Here is a 27,085-nt window from a genome sequence, read left to right on the forward strand (position 1 = left end):
TATCACAGAAGTACTGGGATAAAAGGGTTAGAATGAAAAAGCAAATCCTTTTGTAAGTAACTCGGCGTTTCAAATACGCCACTAGGTGTTGACGTGACTTAAAAATGTATGCCATTGAATCATTCATTCAAGAAATTTGTTCAAAAACATTGATACATTCAGTAATAAAACAAATATTTATGAATGAGTCATTGAATCAGTCATTCAAACCGATTTTTATTTTATTTTTTATTATTCATTCAAATTAAATGTTACATTTTAAATAGACTGCAGCAATTAACATGTTGTCATGAACTCTTTTAAGTTACATGTTATTTTGTTTAGTGGTCTCTTGTCTGTTCAGAATCGTGGGAGAATCATTATCTCTATTTGAAAAAAAATTAAAAAAAATAAAATGTGATTCTCAATTTACCCAGAATCGTGCAGCTTTAGTGTTAGTTTAGTAATCTTAGAGAATATCTAGTTCAACTGAAGTGTGATTGTTGATCTATCAACTGTGTTGAACCTTTTTTATATGTTTCAAATGTTTCAATTGAACCTATTTCAAATGTTGCAGAATATGCAGACCTGGTAACTTTCAGGTCCAGCTTGTCACTCCAGTACATATTTGTACACTAAGTGTTAGAGATATAACTGATGGATAGTTAATGGAGCTTTGTCTATATTTATTGTTGTTTGGTAAATTTTCACAGGGGAAATCATGTAATTTCAATAGGAATCCAGGCGATTGGGAATTGACCCTTCGCAGGGAGTTTGATTGACAGGCGATCTGACCAATCATAATCCGCCATCCGCCATTTTTGTCCGACAAAGCAGTCAGGAGAGTTAGTAGATTAACGTTGGAGGATTTGAACTTGAAAAACGATGTACTGACGTCTTTCTGCGGTTAAAACATCCTTCTTATTTTCTTTCATGTTTATTTGATGCTATAAATTAACTGGAAGGAAGAGATGATCGGTTCACGAGCAGGCTCTACAGCGATCTGTCAGAGACATTAAAGAGCCATAAAATGGTATTTATAGTTTAAAATTGAAAAGTTGAGACTTTGTTTCATATCAAAAGTAACCTGGTCTGTCCTGTCTATATTTGCTCCGCAATGTATTTTTCACTGCTTGAGAACATGGTGTGTGGCATGAGAGCGACATGGCTTGTCGGACATATCAACAAAGGGAGCGGGTCTTTGCGAACGTCAATTGCACATGAGTGCGAAAGATTCACCCACTCAGCCCTTTTCTCATATCTCATTAATGTCCAGTAATGTTCAGATTCATGTCTCTAAATCTTTACTCTTCACCATCATCGAAGCTATAATCACTTCATGTAAAGCCTTCTCTGCTGAAAGATGAAAATCAGCTAAACTTGTTGAGCTCAAAGCAAATGAGCAGCTGAAAGGAAGACATGACTCACCACAGATGTTTGTGTACGACTGCATTTATAATCCTTAACAGGTGAGTTTGAAATCGACTCTGTAACAGTTTATGTAAAATTGGATGTATGGAATACAATTCTAAATAAAATGTATTGAATAAAAGATAAATGCAGCTTAGCAAGGTCAAAACACAAACTCGTGCTACACATTCAACAACATTAAGAATAAATCAAATGTGTTTAATTTTCAAATTTCCTTTTTTTTTTCATTTTCATTCAATTACCATTTTAAAACCTTTACAGTTGTTGCTCTCAAAACCAAAAAACTACAATAGTGCACAAAGCATATCTTGTACACCCACCCCCTGTAACCATGGCAATGATCACAGTTTTCCTTATTCAAGTCTGTGTCATCGCAATTTGACAAGTACATGTCTGTCATTGTTCCTTGACATATTCATGGGAATTTTAAACCCTGTGATTACATTTTTTCCAAACTGTACATGAGCAGGAGAGATATAGTCGATACATTTTCAGATGGCCATTTTGATAATTTCTTTCCCTGAATAGCTCTGACAGGCTGAATGAAAGAGAAATGAAAGGCGAGAAATGCGAGGGGAGAAGTAACCATGTAGGTTTAATTTGAAAATTTGTCAAACCCTGTGTGTAATAACTCACTTGTATCACACTAAAGCAGATATTTGCTTGAAAACTTAAAGAGTCTCAAGAGAAGACAGCCAGGTTACCCCGTTATATTTTTCTGTTGATATGAAAAATCATGTACATTTAGCAATATAGCGGGTGAATTATGTATATGATATATTACGATGTTATGATGAACTATATGCCTTTCTCCACTGACATTCAAGCGTTTCTAAGTATACTGATTTTTAGAAGGCAGCTTTCTGACTCTGAGATGACAAACGGGAACATGGTTTGTGTAACATTACCAACACATCAGCTGTTTGATAACACAGTCAAGCAAAAGGCTAATCATATTAATTACCGTTATGTGTGCAACGTTGTAGAGAGCGGTACATAAAATGCATTACCATTCTGATACATAGAGTTCACTCTTCCACTTCTTAATCAGTATCTGGTTCAAACATAAATGGCTGAATTAAACCAGAATTTCCTCTTGCCATAGCGTTTACTACAGTAAAGTTGACCAAGTGGATTTCTGAGTGGAGGCAGGGCTAATTTGCATATTCATTGAATTTGCATATTCATTGTTCAGCACATATTGTAGGTAATGGCACAGTACCATTCAATGCACAATAACTAAAACATAACATCACAGATGTCATAACTTATTAAAATATGTACTTACATTATTGTTATTATTTGATATCTTTTTATTTTATGATATTTGTGTAGTATATTTAATCTTGCGCTTTGTCAACTTTAAGATTCTTTTAAATATGCCAATTAAAAAGTACAACAGGCATTCTTTTTAAAACTTTAATAAATGATGCCAAATAAAACAACACGTTTACTTTCATAAGTCACGTATTTGCGAGCTTTCAGCGGAAGATTTCTTGAGAGAGAACAAGCTTACAGGCCTCCGTACGTCATTTCTCTCACGTCTGCACTTAATGCATCCTCTCAATATCAAGAACACATCCGGGTACTTTCATGTGTTCTCTGTGCTTGCATTCTTGAGTATTGGAACCGGACTTTGACTGTTTTTGATGACAAAGTTCAAGATCGCTTAAGACCGCATATTAAGAAATGGCCATTGATTTAATGTATATAGAAACCTTGCAGAAACCTTGTATTTTTCCATTATTAAAACTAAATTAAATTTACATTCACCCTTAAAATGTGATTAATGCATTACTGTGATTATATTTGATCTCATGTGAACAAAATACTGAGATTAACATGATTGTTCATAATTAGAGTAACCTTGTGTTTTTATCACACAAGGCATTTGCCATTATTACAGTCATTTAGATGGTATTAGGATAAATAACTTGGCTTTTTGGCTTTTACCAAAATCTTATATGTGTGTGTATATATATATATATATATATACATACATACATACATGCATATATACACATATATACACACACACACACACACACACACACACATATATATATATATATATATATAATTTTTTGGCAATACAGTTTTTAACTGTGATTAGAAAACCTTGACTTTCCTCCTTAGCAACACTGACATTGCATGTAGTTACATCATGTTTGGCAGAGGCGTAGCATGTTACATCTTGTTTAACAGAGTAGCATGTCACGTTTATTTTGTTTTTCCCTTAGATTTTTGGGAAATAATCAATATTCATACTTCAAAGTGGTTTCCTGAGGTTTTCATGCTTTCTCTGACCCTTAGAATTAAATAGCCTAGGTATTTTATCTGTTGTACTTTTAAACCCTCTATTTAAACGCACTGTGCTCATGCAACATAAATAACAACACATAAGTTACTATACTACTTACTTTTTATTAGTTCACTAAAAGTCACTAAACAGTTGGAGTATAAATGTGTAAAATCATTTTGTGAGCTTATAGTTGAAATGGTCTTTTTGGACAGGGTGTTAACTTTGAGTTCAGAAAGTTACAGAATGTTTTCACAGAAAAGGAAACTTTTATTTAAAAAGATCTAGATCAAAACTAGACGTTTCATGATATGACTTTTCTGTTACCCACTATCGTTTATCGTTGGAAATTGTTTTAATGCCCCTGCTGTTTAGTAGCCTGTAAGCAATACAAGTAAGCTCAGTCTTTCCTCATCCTACTTAAACAAAGGAACAGGGGTGTGATTCAAAACAGAGGATGATGAAACGGGTTGATATATACCTACGACCCTGACTTCACCTCTCTCAGCACAATTATGATTATGCCACTGTGATTGGTCAGCATTTAAGTGTCATGGTTGTAAGGGACTAACAAATGCAGCAGAGGCAACAAGCCCTCTAATGGCGATTAAGGAAAATAAATCTATTCACATTAAATTAATTTTATAAATGTAATTGATTTAATAGATATTTATTTTTAATTGTTGTTCTTTAAAAAGTAATTACATATGCTATTAATAAAAATTATAATTAAATCGCTGAGAAAAGCCTCATTAAAAGTTATTACAAAAAAGTTACCCCCCACAATATTTGATATGCTGCTCTGCTAAACCACATTATGTGCAGCTCTGTTTGTTGTTAGGATGACAATGTTTTAAAAGTAAAATTTTTAGGCTGGTCTGCCTCAGCAAAATGACTGAGATGGCCAATCAACTTGTTAATGAAATTTCAATGTTTTGAATTACAAAAAAATATACTATCATTTACATGATTTGTCATTCATAACCGAGTGTGACGAGACAAGAAACATTTCGCATTTTTGACATATTAGATATATGAATAAGAGTGAATATTATATTTAAATAAAATATTTTTAAATAAAACATTATTAGTTTTAAATGGATTACTTCACAATTAGACATTTTTTACCGTTCTTATTTATTTTTCTTTGTTCCCTTAAATCCCTTTTAATTCTTTAATTTCTTTAAATAAACGGATCAATAAAAAAAAAATATTGGTCCCCACCCCCCATGTTCAATACATGGTTATGGCCTTGCATTGAGTAGACATTACCAAAAGTGAAGTCAATATGTTGTTTTGTTTATTTCCTTGTCATTAATGGCCAACAGTCCATAGCAATTTATTTTACAATCCAGTTTGTCAACCTAATGTCGATTTAGCCCAGAGGAAAGAAAAATCAAAAATGAGATTTAATATGTCAAATGTTTCTCCTTGACAAAAATGTGGTCACTTTTACATCAAATTGAGATGCTTCTTGCTTCTCACACTTGTCTCCTGAGACAAACTCTAACACAAAAAAGTATTAGAAGAGATCTCAACAACATCACAAACTGTGCTCAGATTTTTCTCCTAAACCAGTGGTTCTCAATTCCAGTCCTCGTGACCCACTGCTCTGCACATTTTGTATGTCTCTCTTATCTGACACACTCATTTCAGTTCATGGAGTCTCTCCTAATGAGCTGATGATCTGGTTCAGGTGTGTTAAATAAGGGAGACATACAAAATGTGCAGAGCAGTGGGTCACGAGGACTGGAATTGAGAACCACTGTCCTAAACTAAAGAATCCAGGGGTCTCATATTTGACTCCTAAGTTTCAGAAGATATCTCAACAACATCCATCATCTCCATTTTAGGAGAAACATCTGAATCTGAATATGAGAATCACAACTAAATCTCCTGAGCTTAGCAAAAGCAACCCACTAAGCAATACATTTTTCCTCTGGGAGCGGCCATTCACACATGGGGCCCTATTTTAACGATCTGAAACGCAAGTATCAAGCGCAAAACGCAAGTAACTTTGTGGGCGGGTCTTGGGCGCTGTTGCTATTATACCGGCGGGATAAATGACTCTTGCGCCCGACGCAAATCTAAAATGGGTTGGTCTGAAGTAGCTTCACTATTCATAGGTGTGGTTTGGGCGTAACGTGAAATAAACCAATCAGAGCGTCATCTCACATTCCCTTTAAGAGCAGGCGCACTTGTTCTAAAGCGGATTCCTATTGTAACGGCGGATTTGCCAGGCGCACGCGAGGAGCGGTTCACATATGGAACGCCAAAAGGGTCAAATTTCGGCACTAACGAAACGCCTTTCATTCTCAAAACGCCGGTGTTTACGGCGTTTAAGACGAAAAGACGCCGCAAAGTACGGCGTTCTGTGGTACAAGCGCCGCAAATTACGGCGTTTGCAAAGCAAAATCGCCGTCATTATCGCCGTTTTTTTGATCCAGTCAACAACGCCGTTTCTGACACCGCAGGCCATCCACAATGCGCCGTAATTTGCGGCGCTTCTGTCTGACAAAGACGCCGTAAAAAGCGGCGTTTTGTATAATATTATAATCAGCCCCTCCCTTTTCTTCAAAGTTCAGCCCATCTAATGAAGCAAATGGAAAGACATATGTAGTAGATTGTCGATCTGAATGATAGGGTTCTGTTTTTCTAACGTTGTTAGGACTAGTGTTTGGACTTTTATCGTGTCATATTTTTTATTTCTTCATTAGGCGCGTGTATCCCCCTTTTTCCTTTATCATATGTGGGCTGATTTTAGCCTCTGTTTTATTCATGTCTGTGAAATACATTAGATTTCCCAGCAAACTTGCTACCTTCAATAGGGCATTGGTCTGCGTGCACGGGCAGTGGTGTCGTTTTGCTCTTAGTGACAGGGGTTCAAATCCAAGGTCCGACCGTATTATTTTCTTTCCGTTTCGTTTCTTTTGTATTGGTCTGTTGGTGTATGTCTTTTAAATTTCGGAAGACTACCCGATAGCTGACAACTGATTGAATAGCAGGCGGTAGGCTACTTATTACGGAAATGACAGCTTGTACAAAGACTTTAGGTGTAGCAACTGTTTTAAACTCATACTTTAAGCTCATTTTAAGCTCAACTGTTTTGTAGAAACGCTTTTTAAGATCATAAAGCTCTGGACTTTTAGCAGTTCCCAGGATAGCTAAGTCCACGAAAGGAGGAAGAGCCTTCCTAAACGATTGAACTATTAAAACAAGAGATGACGCCAGCCCAAGCGAGGACTATACCGATGCTCTCTTGACCATCATACAAGACTAATATATTTCACATATAAATGATTTATTATCACGCTGCCATTGCCTTAAAATGGACATTAATATTGCTAACATTGAATAATATATTTTGTACCTTTAACGGTTCATTCTGATGTCATATAATATAATGATTAAGGCTGTTTTTTTTTTGTGGCTTTTTTTGTAGGCCTAACAATAAATTATTCGTTTTCTGTAGAATCAGAATCAGAATTTCTGGCGTTATTTTTAGGGGACCATTGTGGAAAAAGGGGCTAGAGATGGAAAATGTAATGGTCATTTTTTGCCAAGACTTTATTCAGTAATTTTACAGAATTTTCCATTAACCTTAAAACACAACACAATACAATGCCTCAGTAAAAATACATGGGAAAACTGTAAGAAATATCTTCTCGTATTATAGCCTAATACATGCCCTATTTTTATGGACTGTAAAAATAAAGAGTTGTGCGATGTCTGTATTTCCATAATAGCTAATGCTTGTATTAGGTTTTTCTTTTAAATGTGTATTTAAAAAAAAAAAATTGTATTGTATTTTTCTAAAATAAAATCTTGAATTTGTTTCAGTCAAACTTGAACTCAGCACATTTGGAATTGCCTATTTACTGGAGCAATTACAAATTTTCTTTTTTTTTTTTTGGCTATTATTTAAATACCTTGAAGCAGCGGGATCTGCGGACGTCCAGTTCAAGCCATACAAAAATAAAAAAAGTCTGTCTGGTCATATAGTGATGTGGACCATCTCTGCAGTTCAGCACTCTATAGCCTAGTCAAGTCGCACCACGTTTATTTATACCACTTTATACAATACATCATATTGCTTTAAAGCCACAAATATCATAACTTCCTAGGCTGACAATAATTGAGACATGCAAGAAATTCAATAAAATCTGAAAGACAAATGCTATTGATTCGGCCTCAAACTAAGGCCCCGGAAACATGGTTCGTTTGTTACAGGCCTACTTTAATCCAAACCTGATCTTCTTGGTTTGCTTATTTATTAAATCCAGGCCATTGGTTGATGAAACATTGAATAAAATTAAGATACAAATTATACAGAACGAAATTCACTTTAAAGAAAGTCTTTCAAAAAACAAACTCCTAATGCACACTATTCATAATCAACATAATAAATGAAATAAAATAACAATAGCCTATAAAAATATTTAAACATAAATATGAAACTAAATAAAAGTGGAGTGATCTCTTGGGCCATGAGCGATTGAGTGTATAGTGCGCTGGCAAAGAGCGGATATTGAGCAGAGAGTCACGGTGAAAAGTAACTTGAAACTTGTTTTTTAAATAGGAAGCGTGTCTTGGTTCACCCTCCGCATATCAGAAAATTCATATCTAATGCTTTATTACACAAAACGAAACTTGAAACATTATTATATTTATATGACTATCACTTGGAGAATAGCCGAAAAAAAAAAAAAATTGTTACACATCAATATACTACAGATGTAGGCTACATATGTTATTGCTATTTGGTATGTATTGTTTTTATCATTGTGTTGTTGGAGGAATTTAAAGTTTTTGTTCCTCGTTTTTACGAAGTAGGCTAGGCAATAGCAATATTAATGTCCATTTTAAGGCAATGGCAGCGTAATAATAAATCATTTATATGTGAAATATTTTACAGTCTTGTATGATGGTCAAGAGCAGCGGTAGTCCTTGCTTGGGTTGGCGTTATCTCACTGGTAATGGTTCATCTACAGTCTTCATAAGAGGATGGATCTCGACGGGCATCCCGATGCAGAAACATAAAGGCCAGGTCTACTGGATATTTCTCGCCACTATCCTCTGGCCGGGCCGGGCCCTTGATCAAGAATTGTTACAAAATGCAACACGTCATGTGTCATGCGCAGCATCTCCTCCACTAGCACGCATCACACCGGGGCGGGATACTAGGCTTTAAAAATATTTATTTTGTTTAAAAAATATTCTATTCTAAAACCTTGTTGAATTATATTAGAGTAGCCGGCCTACTCCGGCCATTCAAAGTTCATTCTTGTTCATTTTCTGCATTGTTCTGCATTGTTTTCTTTATTCGGATCCATTTGCAATACATTCCATTCTGAATAAACAAAGCAGTTTACATGCTTCGTCCTTGTTGCATTATTCATTAAGATAATAATTAATAAATGCACGCACATTTATCCGTGAACTTGATAAATGTTGCAGATATGTTTTACTATGCACAAACAAATGCCTTTCAACTTATGTGTGCAAAATTCAGAAGTAAATGAATGTGCAGCAATTTGTACAAATTGAGTATGTAGGCCTACTATAGCCATTCAATTAGCGCGTTTAGTTTCATATTTGTTAAAATATTATAATGTTATTTTTTTCCATCTATGTTGATTATGAAAAGTGAACAGCACGACCAAAATATGATGCGGAATATATCGGGAGACATAGAGTGGGTCAGACATGATTTTGACCATTAAGTTTTGTTTTGCAGAAAGCATTTCTTTAAAGTGAATTTCGTTTTGTATAAATTGTATCTTAATTTTAATAAATTTTTCATTAACCAATTGCCTGTATTTAATAAATAAGAAGCATTTCAAATATAGCAGTCAGTATAATCCTGACTGAGGCGCCGGCGCGGTCATTGCACTGCACGTGAACTGGAGCTCATCTCATCATATAAATTAACCGAAACTCAGTGTATGCCCTAGAGCCCGACCGATATATCGGTGGGCCGATATTATCGGCCGATATTAGGCATTTTCCAAACTATCGGTATCGGCATTTATAATGGCCGATAAATGAATATTTCAAAAATAAAACAAAAGCGGACGAAACACCCTTCAACCATGTTATGAGTGTTGGCGCTACATAGTTTGTCCACCAGAGGGCACTCTACAAGGAAGACCGCTAACATCAATGAGCATGGAAATCACAACGAACTTATTCTGCCTAAATAAAGTAATGACTACTGTATTTATAACTAGCATATCTGTAGTTCCAGTCCCTGCGTTGTAAAACGTAAGTTAGGCACGCGAGGAGTGAACATTTAGACATAGAGAAAAAGTATCAAACATAACCTGTGCATAAAAGTTAGCTTTTCTTTTACACGTGTGTGAAATCCAAGTGTGCGTTGCTGACTTCGTTTAGCCGCAGCATTAGCGAGTCACATAATGTATTTAGTGCATCACTAAGTAGTAGATTTTAGAAGGCAGGCAGCAAATGATGATTGAAAATGGTTTGTTGTAGCTTGATGGAATAGATGGATAGAAAGATAAAAGAGTGCAGGTAAAGGGATAAGCAAGTTGACATTGTAATTATAAGGTAGCTTATAACATTGACATTTGGCAGACGCTTTTATCAAAAGTGACTTACATTGCATTTCAAGGTACACACATTTACAATCTTATCAGTTCTTGCTTTGAACCCATGACCAACGCTCTACTGTTTGAGCTAATGGAAAGGCAATAGGGACTAACTGTCTCACACACACACACACACACACACACACACACACACACACACACACACACACACACACACACACACACACACACACACACACACACACACACACACACACACACACACACACACACACACACACACACACACACACACACACACACACACACACACACACACACACTATATTTATCAGAACTTATATTCTTATATTCTGTTCTGACAATAAAACAAACAAGTTTATTTTTAAACTGCATTATCATATTATTTTAGTAAGGCTGAGGACTCTTAAATAACTACAAATAACTAATGTTAGGGAAATCTGTTCATGTTTTGTTACGCGTTTCTGGATTAAAAAAAAAAATAAATAAAAAAAAAATATATATATATATATATATATACAGTGCAATGCATAAGTGAATACACCCATGCTAAAGTTGACTAAAAAGAGGAATAAAAAATCATATTTTGGAAATTGAACTTAATGCCTTAATTTAAAAAATTAGGAAAAATCCAACCTTTAAGGACACCAATTTTCTTTGTGAATGAATAATGTATCGTAAATAAATAAATGTTCTTCCTTAAAATACATGGTGCATAAGTGAGTACACCCCTATGTTAAATTCCCATAGAGGCAGGCAGATTTTTATTTTTAAGTATTTAAAAAAAAAAAAATTTAGGATACTATGCATCCTGATAAAGTTCCCTTGGCCTTTGGAATTAAAATAGCCCCACATCATCACATAGCATTCACCATACCTAGAGATTGGCATGGGGTACTTTCCATAAGATCATCTCTCAATGCAAATCAAACTAGCTTTTAGGCTAACTGAAATAAAATCATGCCAATCTCTAGGTATGGTGAAGGCTATGTGATGATGTGGGGCTATTTTAATTCCAAAGGCCAAGGGAACTTTATCAGGATGCATAGTATCCTAAAAAAAAATAAAAAAAAATACTTAAAAATAAAAATCTGCCTGCCTCTATGGGAATTTAACATAGGGGTGTACTCACTTATGCACCATGTATTTTAAGGAAGAACATTTATTTATTTACGATACATTATTCATTCACAAAGAAAATTGGTGTCCTTAAAGGTTGGATTTTTCCTAATTTTTTTAATTAAGGCATTAAGTTCAATTTCCAAAATATGATTTTTTATTCCTCTTTTTAGTCAACTTTAGCATGGGTGTATTCACTTATGCATTGCACTGTATATATATAATATATATATATATATATATATATATATATATATATCGGCCGATATATCGGAATATCAGATTTTTAAATCACCAAATATTTGTATCGGTATCGGCCTTAAAAATCCTTTATCGGTCGGGCTCTAGTATGCCCATACAGACATGAGAAATATATCAAAAAAAAAAAAAGTTTGAAATGTCTTTAAAAGACACAATTCAAAACGAAAAGAAATCTCTGATCATGTAATCAATTATGTGCATTTCTCTCTAGCCGCGTTCAGAGATGGCGATCGTTAACTTCATCTTTGCAGCCACTGACAGAAAACACTATTAATAAAAATCAATGCATGCGTGTCAACGGATTTACATATGCACATCTTGTTTATTTCACGCACACATATTAAGTTGAAATAACGATATATTATGTTGAAATAACATTATTAATAATAAATCTTTAAGAATATTTGATTGAATGCTGAATGTTGTGCCTGTTCAATTTAATAATTGTGATCATTAAAATAATTGAATATTAAATATTAAGTGGCCAATGTTTGCTCATTTATTAATAGTATTATATAGCCTAATATATCTAGCACCCCCTCAGCACGTTAAAAATTTTCCGGCGCCGCCCCTGGTTATAAAATGGTCGAGTTTAAATCGGTCTCGGGCTCATAATTACAGTTTTGTGTCGGGCCTGGCAGGGCTCGGACACAACGTGCACGGGCTCGGGTGGGGTCGGGCACTCGGGCTTGATTTTTTGGGCCCGATCTAAGCTCTAAGATGGACTATATCGTGAAGCATCTACCTAGGCCTATCCATTCCAAATCATTATAATCAGCAATAGAAACGGACCCACAACGGCCACTGTAAGAAGGCTTAAAAAAGTTGCGCATTTTATGATCTTAAAAAGCGAGATGGACTATATCGTGAAGCATCTAGGCCTATCTAAATCATTATAATCAGCAATACAAACAGACCCACAAAGCAGGCATACAGTAACAGTTGCTACACGCATTAAAGCATTATTATAGGCTACCAGCTGTCATTTCCGTAAAAAGTAGCATATACCGCCTGCTATTCAATCAGTTGTCAGCTACCGGGTAGTCTTCCAAAATTTAAAAGACATACAGCAACAGACCAATACAAAAGAAACGAAAAAATAATACGGTCGGACCTTGGATTCGAACCCCTGTCACTAAGAGCAAAACGACATTACTGCCCGTGCACGCAGACCAATGCCCTATTGAAGGTAGTAAGTTTGCTGGGAAATCTAATGTATTTCACAGACATGAATGTAAACAGAGGCTAAAATCAGCCCACATATGATAAAGGAAAAAGGGGGATACACGCGCCTAATGAAGAAATAAAAAATATGACACGATAAAAGTCCAAACACTAGTCCTAACAACGTTAGAAAAACAGAACCCTATCATTCAGATCGACAATCTACTACATATGTCTTTCCATTTGCTTCATTAGATGGGCTGAACTTTGAAGAAAAGGGAGGGGCTGATTATAATATTATACAAAACGCCGCTTTTTATGGCGTCTTTGTCAGACAGAAGCGCCGCAAATTACGGCGCATTATGGATGGCCTGCGGCGTCAGAAACGGCGTTGTTGACTGGATCAAAAAACGGCGATAATGAATAATTTGCGGTGTTTGTACCACAGAACGCCGTACTTTGCGGCGTCTTTTCGTCTTAAACGCCGTTTTGAGAATGAAAGGCGCTTCGTTAGTGGCGAAATTTGACCCTTTTGGCGTTCCATATTCACAGCCGAGGAGACCGACGTTCTCGTCAGGGACGTTGGGGATGGAGAAACACACCCAAATTAACTTCGGTTAAACAGGCGTATGATAATTTGGGTAAATGTGTAAGCTAGATGTATGCTTTTATAATGATTTGCAAAAATGATAACTGCTGCGTATGTGTGTAGATGAGAGAATCAAAGTGTATGCTTGTGACACTTAAAGCACACGCTACATTGATTAAAGCCAAGCATGCGCCCTTAAAATAGCATATGAATAATATGCGCAACGCGCCACTGACTTTAAACTGTTTTTTTTCGGTCAGTGGCGGAATTGTTTTCTAAACCTGTAAAATAGCATGCGCCGGAACACGCCTCCTCTTTACGCTGAACCGCCCCCAGGAGCACAAGTGTATTTCTTAGTTAACCGACGTGCGTCTGTGGAGGGAAATGTCCGCTTTGCGCGGGTGCAAAATAGGAATGATATATGCGTCGGTGTACAAAGTCAATTGCGCTGGGTGCAAGATAGGGCCCATGATGTGTTGTCGCCCTTTTTTTTTTTTCATCGTTGGTCTATGTATACACTTTTTAATTATTATATATTTTTTAAACAAAATTCATTTTAAATTAACACACCTACAAACCTCTAGGAGTGAGAAACTACTAAACTATTTTGTCTGTTCAGTCAGAGCAGACTGGTCAGAGCAAGACTGTGCAAGTGAGACGCAGTGGGGATTCTGGGTGACACAGATATGACAGCATGCAGGAATCCCCAAGCCTTGCAGAGAGACACACTATGCTTCCCTCTCCGCAACTCTGTTAGTGACATCATCTCTTCCATGTGCGCATACAGAGCGGGGAGGGATGAGGGACGATTGTCAGGTGACAGAAATATGTCACACCATTCAGGACAACAGCTGCACAACTAAGCATAGCGCTAGCAGCAACACCAATGTTAAGGTTTTGTTTGCCAGGGAACATTTAAGCACACTTAAAGTCGCTATAAAGTCAAATTGTTGTTTGGATTCATAAGTGTAAATAGTTAACAGTGGGATGCACTTATGTGTTAAATTTTTAAGCTGCCATAGCCTAAAGTATATAGCTGCAAGACCTGTGTGCATATAGTGTGTGTGCATATGTATGTTTGGTGTTGTGGCCATCTGTGTGTGTGTGTGTGTGTATGCATAGATGGAAAACACCTTCTGGGTATCAGGAGGCAGAGCTTTAAGGTATGATATGTTAATAAAATGTGTCAAAATGTCTGATTCCCATTCTCTCTTTATAAACAAACTTGCGGCATGAACTGAGCTAATTAGCGCGCCCATCTGCTCACTAGAGCAAACTTAGTGATACATACCAGAGAAACTGTAAAAAGACAAGCTCAGTTTTTCCCCCGGCAGATGACAAGTGTTATAAATTGCAGTTTGTTTTCTCCGTCTGCTCTCTTTTCCTCCGTTTTTCCACCTCTGACATTATTCATTCAATTATTTCCTTGCCATTGCCTTGTCTTGTTTGCTGTACATGTATCATTGTTGTGCCATTGTGTACGCACAAGCAATGGGTATGCCTATAAATGGCTTTAATTCAATGATCTGAATCTGTCTAGCTTTTCCTAATCATCCAGGTCTCCGATTTCCCTCAGAGGTGGGCGTTCGCTAAACGGGTCTGCCAATTTCCTCCGTTTTTTGAGGCGCTCGTGGTTTGTGGGGAGAAGACGGGAGGATAGGGGAATATGAAGACGGAGATCGGTATTCCCCGAACAGCATTATGCAAAGCTGTTAGCAACAATTAACTCATAGCACATCGATTGCGACGGGGCCGGGCCCCAGCCATTGTGCGAGCTAAGCACTGCGGTGGTGAGCTCGGAGCCGAGGGGGGAGCGATACAGAAAGATCCATCTGTTCTTTCTGCTCCCCTGCACTGATGGAAGACTACGCTAATCTGGTTACTTGTCAGGACAGGTTAGTGAAAGCAGGCGAATGGAGGAGGCTAGAGCTTAACTGGTTGTCAGCTGCTGGCTGCGCTGTGTCCCGTCTCCCAGACTCGATAGTGCTAGATTTGGCACGGGCCGCCTGTAGTCAGATCGGCCACAGACCAGCCAGTCTGTCACCAAAGAAATACCAGTGCTGATGGAGAGGGCTCGAACAGACTCGTTTAAGAACAAACACTATTTTTTTAGATGCATAAATGTATACATGCCAGACTCAGGAGATGTTTTTTTCACAGATGCAAGTTGTTATTTTCAGAAAACATGATTATAATATGAGCCATAAAACTTTCAAAATTTGAAGAGTTAAGGAGTTTTTCAACTAAAGTGTACTCAAGAACCCATAGTTAAATATGTTCGTTTAAATCTTTTCTGAAAGACAAATGGGAATATTAAAATATTAAGAAATTTAAATTGGGCAAAGTAATGTAAAGACATTTAAAGCAGTAGTTATGCAATACAAACATGTTTATTCTTTTGTATAAAAGCTTTTGTATATTTATTTACTTGTTTTTCGATAGTTAGCTACTTACTCAGCCGAATTCCTTGGCCTCATGAGATTTCAACACATTTTTATTTGCTATGAAAATATTATGAGGGAAATTAATGGGCATCTGACTAGCTTACTTGGACTCTTAATAGAGCTGTAAATTTTAATGGGCAAACATGGGGCTGGTCTGTACAATATGATGGAAGCTGTCAAACAGACAGCTGTACATGTACCACAGGGTACATACGTGATTAGAAGCAAACCTCTCAACAGGCTCAACAATCAACCACATTTTCTGATATTTAAATATCCAGTAATACCATTGTCTTCTTTCTATTGATTCTCTTTCTTAATAAACATTTTAAAGGTAATACAAATAAATTGATTACAAAGTATTATTTTTTTAAAAGAATAAATTAGCTTGAATATTTTTCAGTGTTTATAATTAAGCAGATGGGGAAAATGTAATCAAGCAGCCATTTATAATTATTGCATTCATCCCTTAAGGTCATGAGTTATCTGTTCTGTTAATTCTAAATAATGTAAAAAGTAAACAGATTATTTTTTTGAGGAAGCAGCATCCTTGAAAATGCTTTCTTTTTAATAAATTATCCTATTAATTCGGTAATTTTCAGTTCTAAACGCACATAAAACATGCTTTTAATAGCATTGTAGAAATAGTTGTTAAAAATAATAATAAAAAACGCTAATAAATATGCCGTTCAGAAGTTTCTTTATTATTGGGTTGCAGGAGCTTTTGGGTTTGTACAGATGGAGATCAAGCAAAAACAGGAACAATGTTGTGTCTACTTGTGCGGCATCATTTTTTGGAAAATATCGAACGTTTTTAAGCTTCATTTTCACTGTCCTTCAAAATTATGGAGAAACCCCAAAACAGTTGCATAAACGACTACAAAACCAAAACTAAAGTGTTTGAAAGTCCCAGTGGGCATTGTTTTAAGAGGAAGTGAATAAAACCACCCAGGCACTGTCTAGGAAAGGTTGTCTCTAAACCTTTGTCTGAAACAAAGAGACTTATGGAAGAAGCTTCAAAGAGACCGATGATCACTTTGAAGTAGTAACAAAATTCAGTAGCATCAGAATTGTGAACCAGTCATCCATATTAAGTCCTCATGCAGGCCTGGTATGATGTTAGACAATTGCATTTAGAAATGATATTTGTACAGCTTTTTTATTCAAAGCAATAGGATGAATAGGACTAATTTCCGACTGTGTTCTCAATGCCGAACTCTGGAATTTACCTCAGTACGTATAGTGCATATTAATGTATACAAATGAATGCTGTACCTGTAGTGACGTACGTTGGTGGCATTTCAGGGACTGCACATCATCTGAATAAAGTAGCAGTAGACACTGGATGAATGACCCAAAATCACTGGTACATATTTACCACAAAGACTGTAATATTTATGCAAACATCGCATTTCATTTTTAAGAAGGCTTTTGTCATGTCACAATTACTTTTCGGCTTCATTGGAAATGAAAGAACAGATGACAAAACTGCAATCTAGCATTTGTATTTGAGTAAAATGACAAATAATTTGGCAGAGGAATGAATGTTCACACACACACACACACAAACTCTGTTTCTCTCACTCTCTCATACACACTCCATCTGCTGCTAATGCAGCCTCTTGTCTGAAGTGGGTGTGGCTGACGACTGAAGTCTCTGTGTCAGTCAGTCCCCTTGCCCCACCTCCTTATGTGGTTTAGCTGTTAGGACCACCACAACATTTTTATTCAATTAAACAGTCCCCCCACCCCAAAAATCATCCATACAACATCCTGTAAGCCATAAGATGTTGATTTTCTCTGTAAGCAATTTAGGCCTGTAATGATTTTGTGACTTGTTATGCTAATTATGATGGCCTTTTCAGTCTGTGAGAGCTAGTTTGTAGATTTATTAGACGCTGACTGAGAGGGAACGAAAAAGAAAAGTGTTAGCTGTAATTAATCCTGTTAACCAAGGATAATTGGGCAAAAAAATAGACACCGCCAATGGCTTTAGCTTTAAGGAGTGGCAGTTAACCCTGCTTCCTGTGTTTTATTTAACAGTTAATGTTTCCTCCATTTTCTGCTTCCTCTCAGGATCTCAGCAAATGTGCCAGCCCTGTTCCCTGAGTGTCAGGAGGCCTGCCTGAAAGGGACACAGGGTTCTGCTAGTTAATGGCATTGCCACCTCGCTTTGGAACATGCACAGACTGTTATCCATTGGTATGTGCAAATTTCTTTTGAGTGACTTCATACGGCCCTACCTGAACTCATCTGATATTACATTAAGTCATAAGTCTTGAGCTAATCTGGTCAATTTTACCCTCCTGTGGAACTATGAAATATGCAATCATAGGTATTTGTATAGCATTTGTACATTTGCATAAATACCGAAATATACATTATTAAAGTATTGAAATATAAAACCACTTTAGAGCCATACAAATGTATATGAATTGTTTTAATTAGTGGGTATTATTAAATGTTAAATAAATCATTTAAATGCTGTGACATTTATTTAACATATTCACCAGGTTTTGCTTGATTTAATTTGGATATATCAGGTACATGACATGACTAATGCTGTAAACTGCTTAGGGAACCCTGTACATAACTATAATATGAAAGGTTAAAATTAACAGCTGATTTTTATACCAACATTTAAATTGCACATTGAAATATAAACATTTAAACGGTGGCTGTCATTAAATTTGTTTTTATGGTGGATTTAGGCCTGTTCAAACATTTAAGTGCCCCTATTATGCCATTTTAAAGTTCCCTAATGTTGTTTTGTAGTCTCCTACAATAGGTTTACATGCATCAAAAAAAAAAAAAAAAATCCTCATAAGACACATTTGTAACATTCATAAGACCTCATAAGTCGATTCTCAAACGACTCGTCAGATGAATCAATCTCTCTAAATCCCTCCTTTCCGCGCGCTGCTGTACGCAGTAAGCCAATCAGAGCAGAGTAGCTTGCGGAAAGGAGGGATTTAGAGAGATTGATTCATCTGACGAGTCCTTTGAGAATCATTGAAAATGAGGTGATGTGCAAATGTGTCTTATGAGGAAATTATTTTTTTTTTTTACCTTTGAAAATGCCCATTGCCATAACAACGTCAGCTCTGCGTGTCCTGAGGCTTCCTTCACCGTAAACTAAACACAGTAACGAACAATGACGTTGATTTTACCATATCAATCCTAGCGTGAGTCCGATGATGAAACATTGGAAGAACTAGTTATTCAACCCGAGCCTCCATCGCAAGGACAACTCGAGCAGGACGTTTCTCAGTGATACACTACTCAGTTTGAGGTACATTATGAGATGTTGCAACTGTAATTCCTCACCATCAGCATTAACAAGAGTATGTCCATCAACAAACCGATTATTTTACTTGTGCTAATTTATTATTAAGTATTTTTGTAATATTGCGGTGAACACATGAACACATCAATAACAGTCCATATATGCAATACATTAGCCAAGCTCTAGCGGGAATGACTGATGAAACATAAACATTGGTAAAACAAATCTTGCTCCATGCTTAAGTATTGCAGAAGTATTTCAGTAAGACAGTAAAAATGTGAGTTGACCAGTTAGCAGGAGACCTACACAGTATAAAACTCAGTATTAAGTATAAAACTAAATATTTTAAATACCATCTTTCAAGAGCAAGCGGTTTGCGAACTCCGAGATTTTAGAAGCAGTCGTTAGTAAAATAAAGGAAACACAGCAAAAGTTTAGGATTATACTGCTGTGATATCATGGTAAAGATGAATTTTAACCACTGGTTCTTCACATGCTCGTCCTTGGGCAGTAAAAAAAAACTGTCTTTACCTTCACATTGTAGAGCATAGCATCTTCTCGACATGATGCTATCCAGTATTCACAGGAATCAGCTGCAGTGTTCAAGTTTTCCCTGGTGTCTGCGCACGCAATAAGTTGGTGGGCAATATGCTAATGTTTCGTCTTGACGTCACAACGAAACGGCTAATGACTCGTTTGAAAAACGATTTATTTCATTGACTCAGAGTCGACTCTTACTTTTGAAAGACAATAACTTTATATATGGTGCACTTTCAGATTTAAAACTTTGCAGGATGTTTTCATTCACTTAGAGCTGTTACACACTACATGAAAGGTCATTTGCAAAAATCCATAATAAGGGCCCTTTAAATATTGAAGAACAAGTAGAAATGTAATATGTCATAATTCATATATTTAGCAAAATGCTAATTTCTAGAGTTTTTTTGTTGTTGTTGCTAACTATCGAGTTATATTATATTTTTTCTGCTGTTGAAACACCGATTGAGCGATTACTTTAGACATGATACATTTCATGTATCTTTCAACATACCTTCTGATGTTTATTCACGTTTATTTCATGCTGTAACTAGTAGTAAAGATGAAGAGATGATCGGTTCATGTCATGTGTACTGCATGCTTTGCTTGAAACAAGGCAGCTACTATAATTGACAGAATTTGAAATCTGAGGCTTTGTTTCATATCAAAAGTAACAGAGCTTATTGTGATTTATTGGATTGCAGGCGTGCTACAAATAATTTTAGTTTTGTTCACGCATCAACTGAAAACAACAGAGACTACATAGATTCTTGGGATTTAAGAATCGATAACGGTTCATCAAAATGAGAATCGATTAATATCCCTTTTTATAACGGTTTCATTCTGTTCTGTGTGATTTATGATGTCGTATTAAACACGTTTTGAAGGATTACACAATTATAAACTTTAAAATGTTAAAATGAGTGAACATTTAGTCTCATAACATAAAAATATCAATATAATAGTGTTTTGTAATTAAAATGATTGTAACTGTGCATTTTATATCAAGAAGTGTTTAGTTTTAGAATGTAGCACAGATAGGGGCTCAAAAAAATCAATATAATTGTAAAATATTACAATACAAATCTTTTTTTAAAAGGAAAATCAACAGTTCATAGCTGTGCATAAATACTTGCATTTTAGATGCTGTCAATATGCCCAATTTTTACATTTCAGCAATAACCAAACATACAAAAATGTATGTGTAAACATTTCGTACCATGCTAATGAGTTCAGGGTGAACTATTAGAATGTCTACAGTTTTTGGATTGTAAATATCTTGCCACTAAATGATATTAGAGGAAGGAAAACTAACTTGTTTTTCCTCTAACACAACAATACAAAGACCCTTCTTCATAAACACAAAACAGCATGATACAATGCTGAGTTTTGAGATAACAAGGCCTGAAATGGTCGGTGTCCCTTCCTACTCCTTTCTTATCTTGTCTTTTAAACCTTTGAGCAGCTCTAAGTAAATATGTAATTAATAGCAGACATTTCAGCATCAAGCATGGGAGCAGCTGCAATAACATCCTTTTCTAAAATTTTCCATACGCTGTCCCCTTTACAGCCAAGTTTACAGCATCCACAAAGACCTCTATGAAACTGTTTGTTCTTTTTTCTTAGCAGATGATTCAGAGAATTGCCAGGAAAAATATATTTTAAGAAACAATGTTTTCATGACCTCTGATATGTGCATCGTTTTTAAAGGACACCAAGGAGAGGCTGAATATGATGAGAACGAAAACGTTGAGATACAGTATACTTAAGTTTCAATGTCAATACTAAATATACCTGAACAATAATTTAAGTAAGTAAAGACAGAAGAAATGTGACACTTTTGTTTTCTGCAAATGTTGGTGTTTTTAAAGGGCACAGGCAAAGGCGTCTTGATGCGTTCTGTCACCTGAGGTCACATTCACTTCCAAAGAGAGCAACCATAAGGTGACAGAGCTTTGTTAATTGCACAGAAAAATAAATAAATGGATGAACTAATTCCCCAATATGTATGTGAGTCCAACTTAATTAAAGAAACAAACTCAAATCAACCTTCAGCAAGAAAAAAAGAGAAGTGTGTACACCCAGCGTGAACTTGTCTCGCCCCTAAGCGTCCCGCAGGAGGTAGTTTTAACGTCTTTAGTATGTTTATTGTCACTGTCACATATAGCATAGGAAGCAAGGACATCCACAAAGGAGAGGCCAAAAGAAGAGAGCACTTGACATTCCCCCCTCTGAAGTAAAAAAAAACCCCTTAATTACACCATTTAAATAATTATTTCCTGGATTTGTTTGTCCCTCATCTTCTCCCACCCTTCCTCCCCCTCCTATATTTATTCATTTATTTTCTTCTCTTCTTCTTAGGGAGGTTTTCACCATATGGTTGCAGATCAAGTAATGTCAAAAATTTTGCCCTTGCAAGTTTTTGCAATTTGCAGTTTTCAAACGTGAGACCTGTTGAAGGCACAAGTGATAATGGACGCGCTCTACCCCCTACTGCCTCTGTCCCACCATATCTTTCTTCAATTAATGCTACAGCGGGAGCTTCATGTAATAACACTTGCGCTTGTGGCCTGTCCACGTGAAAGAGGGAGGGTATAGGTGGTGTGGAAAGAGAGAGAAAGTAAGTAGGGTAAAAAAAAAAAACTAATTAAAATGCCACTGTTGTGCGCTCATGTGACTGTCGCATGTTAGCTGGATGCTTATATTGTGTTTTGAGGTGGACGAGAGCATGCAAAGCTTTGTCTATCATTATTGCTGTGAGCAATCAGGGTGATGCCAGCAGGACGGTGGACGCGTTGACAGCTGTAATTATGTATCTCCATGGTGATCACTTTTGGCCTGTCGTGGTCGCCAGGCTGGCTCCTCCTCCTCTGGCATTTAATCAGATTGTGCTGTCACTTGTCAGGTGGATGGCGGCTGGTTGGGGCATCGTGTGCGTTTTGTGGGAGTGTGTTTGTGTGTATGTGTGGGGCGTCTCTAGTCTGTCTCACCACTTGTGCCTAAAACGGCAAAGAATGCTTAATTACATGCATCTCCTCCACAGGCCGGTTTGGTTGTAAGCTGTCTTATGTGACTCTCAAAGAGGGGCATCTCTGAAAGAGAAGAGCCAAGCAGAGGAGAGGCACCCTCTTTCACCTAACAAAAAATGCATGGCTCTCTTCTCCCGGCTCTAAGTATTAGTTTAAGCAACGCATACTGTGCATGAGCATGAAAGTAGTTCTGCATTTTGTTAAGGGAATGGTTTAGCCACACAAAATATAGAATTCTGTCCTTTACCTACCCTCATGTCATTCCAAATCTCTACGACTTTCTTCAATTGGTCGTTCTCTCTCTGCAACACTGTAAAGGTATCATAAAAGTGGTTTGACTTTAGCACTGAAGTCCATGTCCACTGAGGTTATGTGATTATAATATTATATAATAAATACATTATATTATGTGTTATAAGCTTTTACCTTAAACAATTGAGTCAGTGGGTTGAAGTGGAGAAATACATGAGTCTGATTCAAGAATGAATCATTAAGACTTGTTTTGCAAACTCATTCATTGAAAAGATCCAACTTAAGAATAATTTGTTCATGAATATCCTCTTTTCTCCTGAACTCCCATGAAGGAGTGCAACTGTGGATGTCAGTTTTCTGTGAATAGTCTTACATTATGGTATGTTTCTCACACAAAGTTTTGTATAGCTTCAGAAGACATGGAATACAGTTGTCTGATACTTTTGATTATGGTCCTTTTTGATCCTTGAAACTGAAAGCCTCAGTCCCATTCATTGTAATGTGTAGATTCATCGTATTTCTCTTGCTAGGTTTCAGAAAAGAAAGTAAGCCACAAAAAGACATGAGGATGTGTAAATAATGACAATTTTTCTTTTTAAGAAACCTTAAAGTCAGCATGAAATAAAAATTAATTCAACTCAATCTATTTTCTAAAGGCATGTTTTTATATCCTTTTGTGAATGATTCATCCTTGCATACGTTTTATTTTTAAAAGTGTTTTTGACCTTGCCTTTTTAAATTAAAATATCAAAGGTCTCTGGCAACGTATTTCACCAAACATTTAGACCCCAGCCCTGCTCAATCAACTGCAAGCTCACGTTCATCCGATCTGCCTCCAGTCAATGACCAATGGATTTTTTAGCCTATGTTCATTTGTTTCACTTGGATGCATGTCACAAAATGGAAGAAAAATTGTCTGTCGCTATTTCTGTTTCATCGTGACTTTACATTCCAGCGCATTTATAAGATGGAAGTTTACAGTGTCAGGTTGATAATAACCAAGGTCCATGTACTCAGTCAGACAATATTCTGAAAGCACTAACTCAAAAGAACACTAAATTGGATACGGACATCATGACACGTCCAACACATTACAAGGCGTGGGCTGAAGATGTGAATAGAGACCCTCATAACCTTCTTAGTGCCCCAACAGGAAGGAGGCTTGTTTTTATTGCGCCCCCGTGTCCTTTAATGTGTAAGATGAAAGCCTGTGCATCAGTGGTGTTTTTCTTTGCTTTTTATGGCTTGCTAATTCATATTTAGGGAAAAAGGAAAACATAAACGCATTGTTGTAGAGTGCTTTTGGATTGGATTCATTTATAGCCCCCTTATTTATGCACTTCCTGAAATCCCAAAAAAGACAGTCGCCCACTGTGCCTTTGTATGGTGTTTTTCATTATCAGTGATAAGCCTGGTTTTACTCTAATGTGCACATGCTATTATTTGTACAGCTCGTAATATTTCTGCATGATCACAAAATGCTGTGCAATGATTTTTTTTATTCTAACTGTGAGCTTCCTCTTTGGTAACAACTTCTAACAAAGGCCATATGTACAGATGGCTTTTACATTTTCAGCCAGTCATCTATATTTCACAGATGCGTCTTAAGCATTTGGATTGTTGGTGATGCTGTGTGGTTATTTATCTGAACTCCTTTGCCTCTGTCTTTCTCTTTGTTGCAGTGAACAGGAAGCAGAATGTCTGAGGTGCAAGTCCATGGACTGCTAATGAGACTAGATCTACGGTTTGTGGTGAGCCAAGTCTGGCTTCTTTAATACAGTATCAAAGGGATAATTTCCTCCAGCAGCCTGCCTCTGAGCATCACTGTGAGCCGTTCATGCTGTCTACAGTCTTTTTCTGGCCTTGTGGAATATACAAGAAACCAGGCTATTTTATATTTTGTTAAAGGAAATGTGGAGCCCAGTTCTATTGTTAACATGGGTTAGGTGCATTTTTTTCTTTGTGTGCAATGGATGTATACAGTATACCAACTAATGACTGAAATATCAAGTGATATAGATTAGCGCTGTATGTCTTTTTTTTTTTGGGGGGGGGGGGGGGGGGGGGGTGTGATTGCAGTGTTGCCTTTACACTTGGGTGAGTCTCAAAGGAATGTATGTTTGATGGACAGCCCAGAGATAACCCTTCCTCCTTGGGGTGAGGCCAGTCTTTGCAGATCAATAGTGAATCCTTTACTTTTTCTTGCCATTTACCCTGGCTCTCTCTACCAGGAGCACAGTTTTGACTGTAATGGTTGTGCTTGTGCCCATTTTGCGAGAAGAGACATAGACATTCCCTCCACATGCTTCTGGAAAACATGCCAGACATTTAGTAGGACAGGAGGAGTATGTTTTGTCTTGCAGTGAGAGAGACAGTTCAGGCTGTATTATACAGTACACAAAAACCTTAATTTTCTTATAAGAAAAACTACATCTAATATATATATTAGATGTAGTTTTTCTTATAAGAAAATTGACCAAAAAAGTTCTGTGATATGTCCTGCCCCAACTTCCAACTCAACTTTTATTTGTCTTTTAGAAGTAGGCTACTGTTCATCAGCATATAGTAAAAAAGTTTAGACAAATTTTAATTGTTTTTTCAAGTAACAACTTAAATGCTTCACATTAATCATACATACATACATACATACATACATAATGTGTGTGTGTGTAACTGAGTTTAAATAATGCTGTTAAATTCATGCATAAATTGGGAAAACTTGCCATTGGCTGATGCATACATGATATTGTGGGCGGAGCAACGTCATCAGCAGTCTCACATCTCTCGCTGCTGACTTCTGAGCAACATTGATGCACTGTGTACTAACCAGCTTCTGGTTTTGATCTTACATGTTTATCCCAGTTTTGTTTGTGCCATGCCCAGTAAAGTGCAAACTTGAGTGACCATCCATCTGCTCTGTGACATAGTCACATATATAATTTTGGCGATATATATAATGCATGATTTTCTGTCTTCTGCGGAGCACAAAATATATTTTGAGGAATGTTAGCCAAATACTTGTGGTGCCCATTGACTTCCATTGTATGATAAAAAAATAAAAAAAATAAAAAGACATTCCTCAAAATATCTTTCTTGTTCCACAAAAAAAAAAAAAAAAAGTCATATTGGTTTGGAAAGACATGTGTGAGTACAGAATTCTTTGGTGAACTATCCCTTCAACCAGAAGAATTGACCAAAAAAGTTCTGTGATATGTCCTGCCCCAACTTCCTGTTTCAATAGGAAATGTGTGAACACACACAGGAAAGAAAACATGTTTGTCAAACCATTTCATGATTTTAATGTCTAAAAGGTTGCTACTCACTTTGTTTTGAAACATCTATAGTGTGTATCTATAGTTTTATAGTCAAGAAACCACAATGACAATTTAAGCTTATACATTTTTCATTTGACAAATATTGTTTTCTGAAGTGAGCTGTAATGACATGCATCTGAATTTTCTTAGCAATTATGGTTTCATAATTGTCCTGCCTTAATCATTTAAAATTGTAGAAGTTTGTTTACTTGCTCTTTAAACCTACTACTTACTCCTTACTGAGAAGTGTTGTGCATATGAAGTACATCCAGTGTGGGTTCCTTGCTGTAGTGTACATTGCTTATTCTGAAACGTTGTTTTTGAATTGACCAAGAGATAATGTGGCTGAGCTGCTCATTCTGAATTCATAGAGCAGACCTTTGTAGTGTTTGAATATACTATAACGTGTAAAAGAATTTCACTGAACATAAACTTGGATGAGGTGTGTGAAAAACCCTCCAGGGATTCTCTAAACCAAGGTAAGCCTGAAATGTGACTGCTAAAGTAACATAGTTCTGTTTTAAACAAGGCATGCAATGACATTTAGACATGGTGAGGCCTCTAAACATGGCATCATGATTGAAACCAGCTCGAATCAAATTGATTTTTTTTTTTTTTTTTTTTTGTCACGTTGGAATACAACTGAAGCATAACTGAATGAAAATGAGCTGCTAAGGAATTCTTAGTACTGATAGATTTGAGTCAAATAGATGAGATACCTGGCACCATATGTGGAGTTTCAGAAACGACTTTGGCACAAAACAATTATATCACTGTCGGTTAGTGGTCCA

At 36.5% G+C, this 27,085-nt stretch overlaps 1 long non-coding RNA gene across 1 annotated transcript in view; it reads left to right on the forward strand.

The window, feature by feature from the left end:
• Window positions 1–27,085, forward strand: part of LOC311088341 — a 64,686-nt gene that overhangs the window by 6,712 nt on the left and 30,889 nt on the right. The window contains exons 3-4 of the long non-coding RNA XR_014607492.1: window positions 17,953–18,078; window positions 24,663–24,731. This is a non-coding gene — a long non-coding RNA (uncharacterized lncRNA). The remainder of the gene's footprint in view (window positions 1–17,952; window positions 18,079–24,662; window positions 24,732–27,085) is intronic.

The sequence above is a fragment of the Abramis brama genome, assembly GCF_963993115.1.
Source record: "Abramis brama genome assembly, chromosome: 8".
Lineage (NCBI taxonomy): Eukaryota > Metazoa > Chordata > Actinopteri > Cypriniformes > Leuciscidae > Abramis > Abramis brama.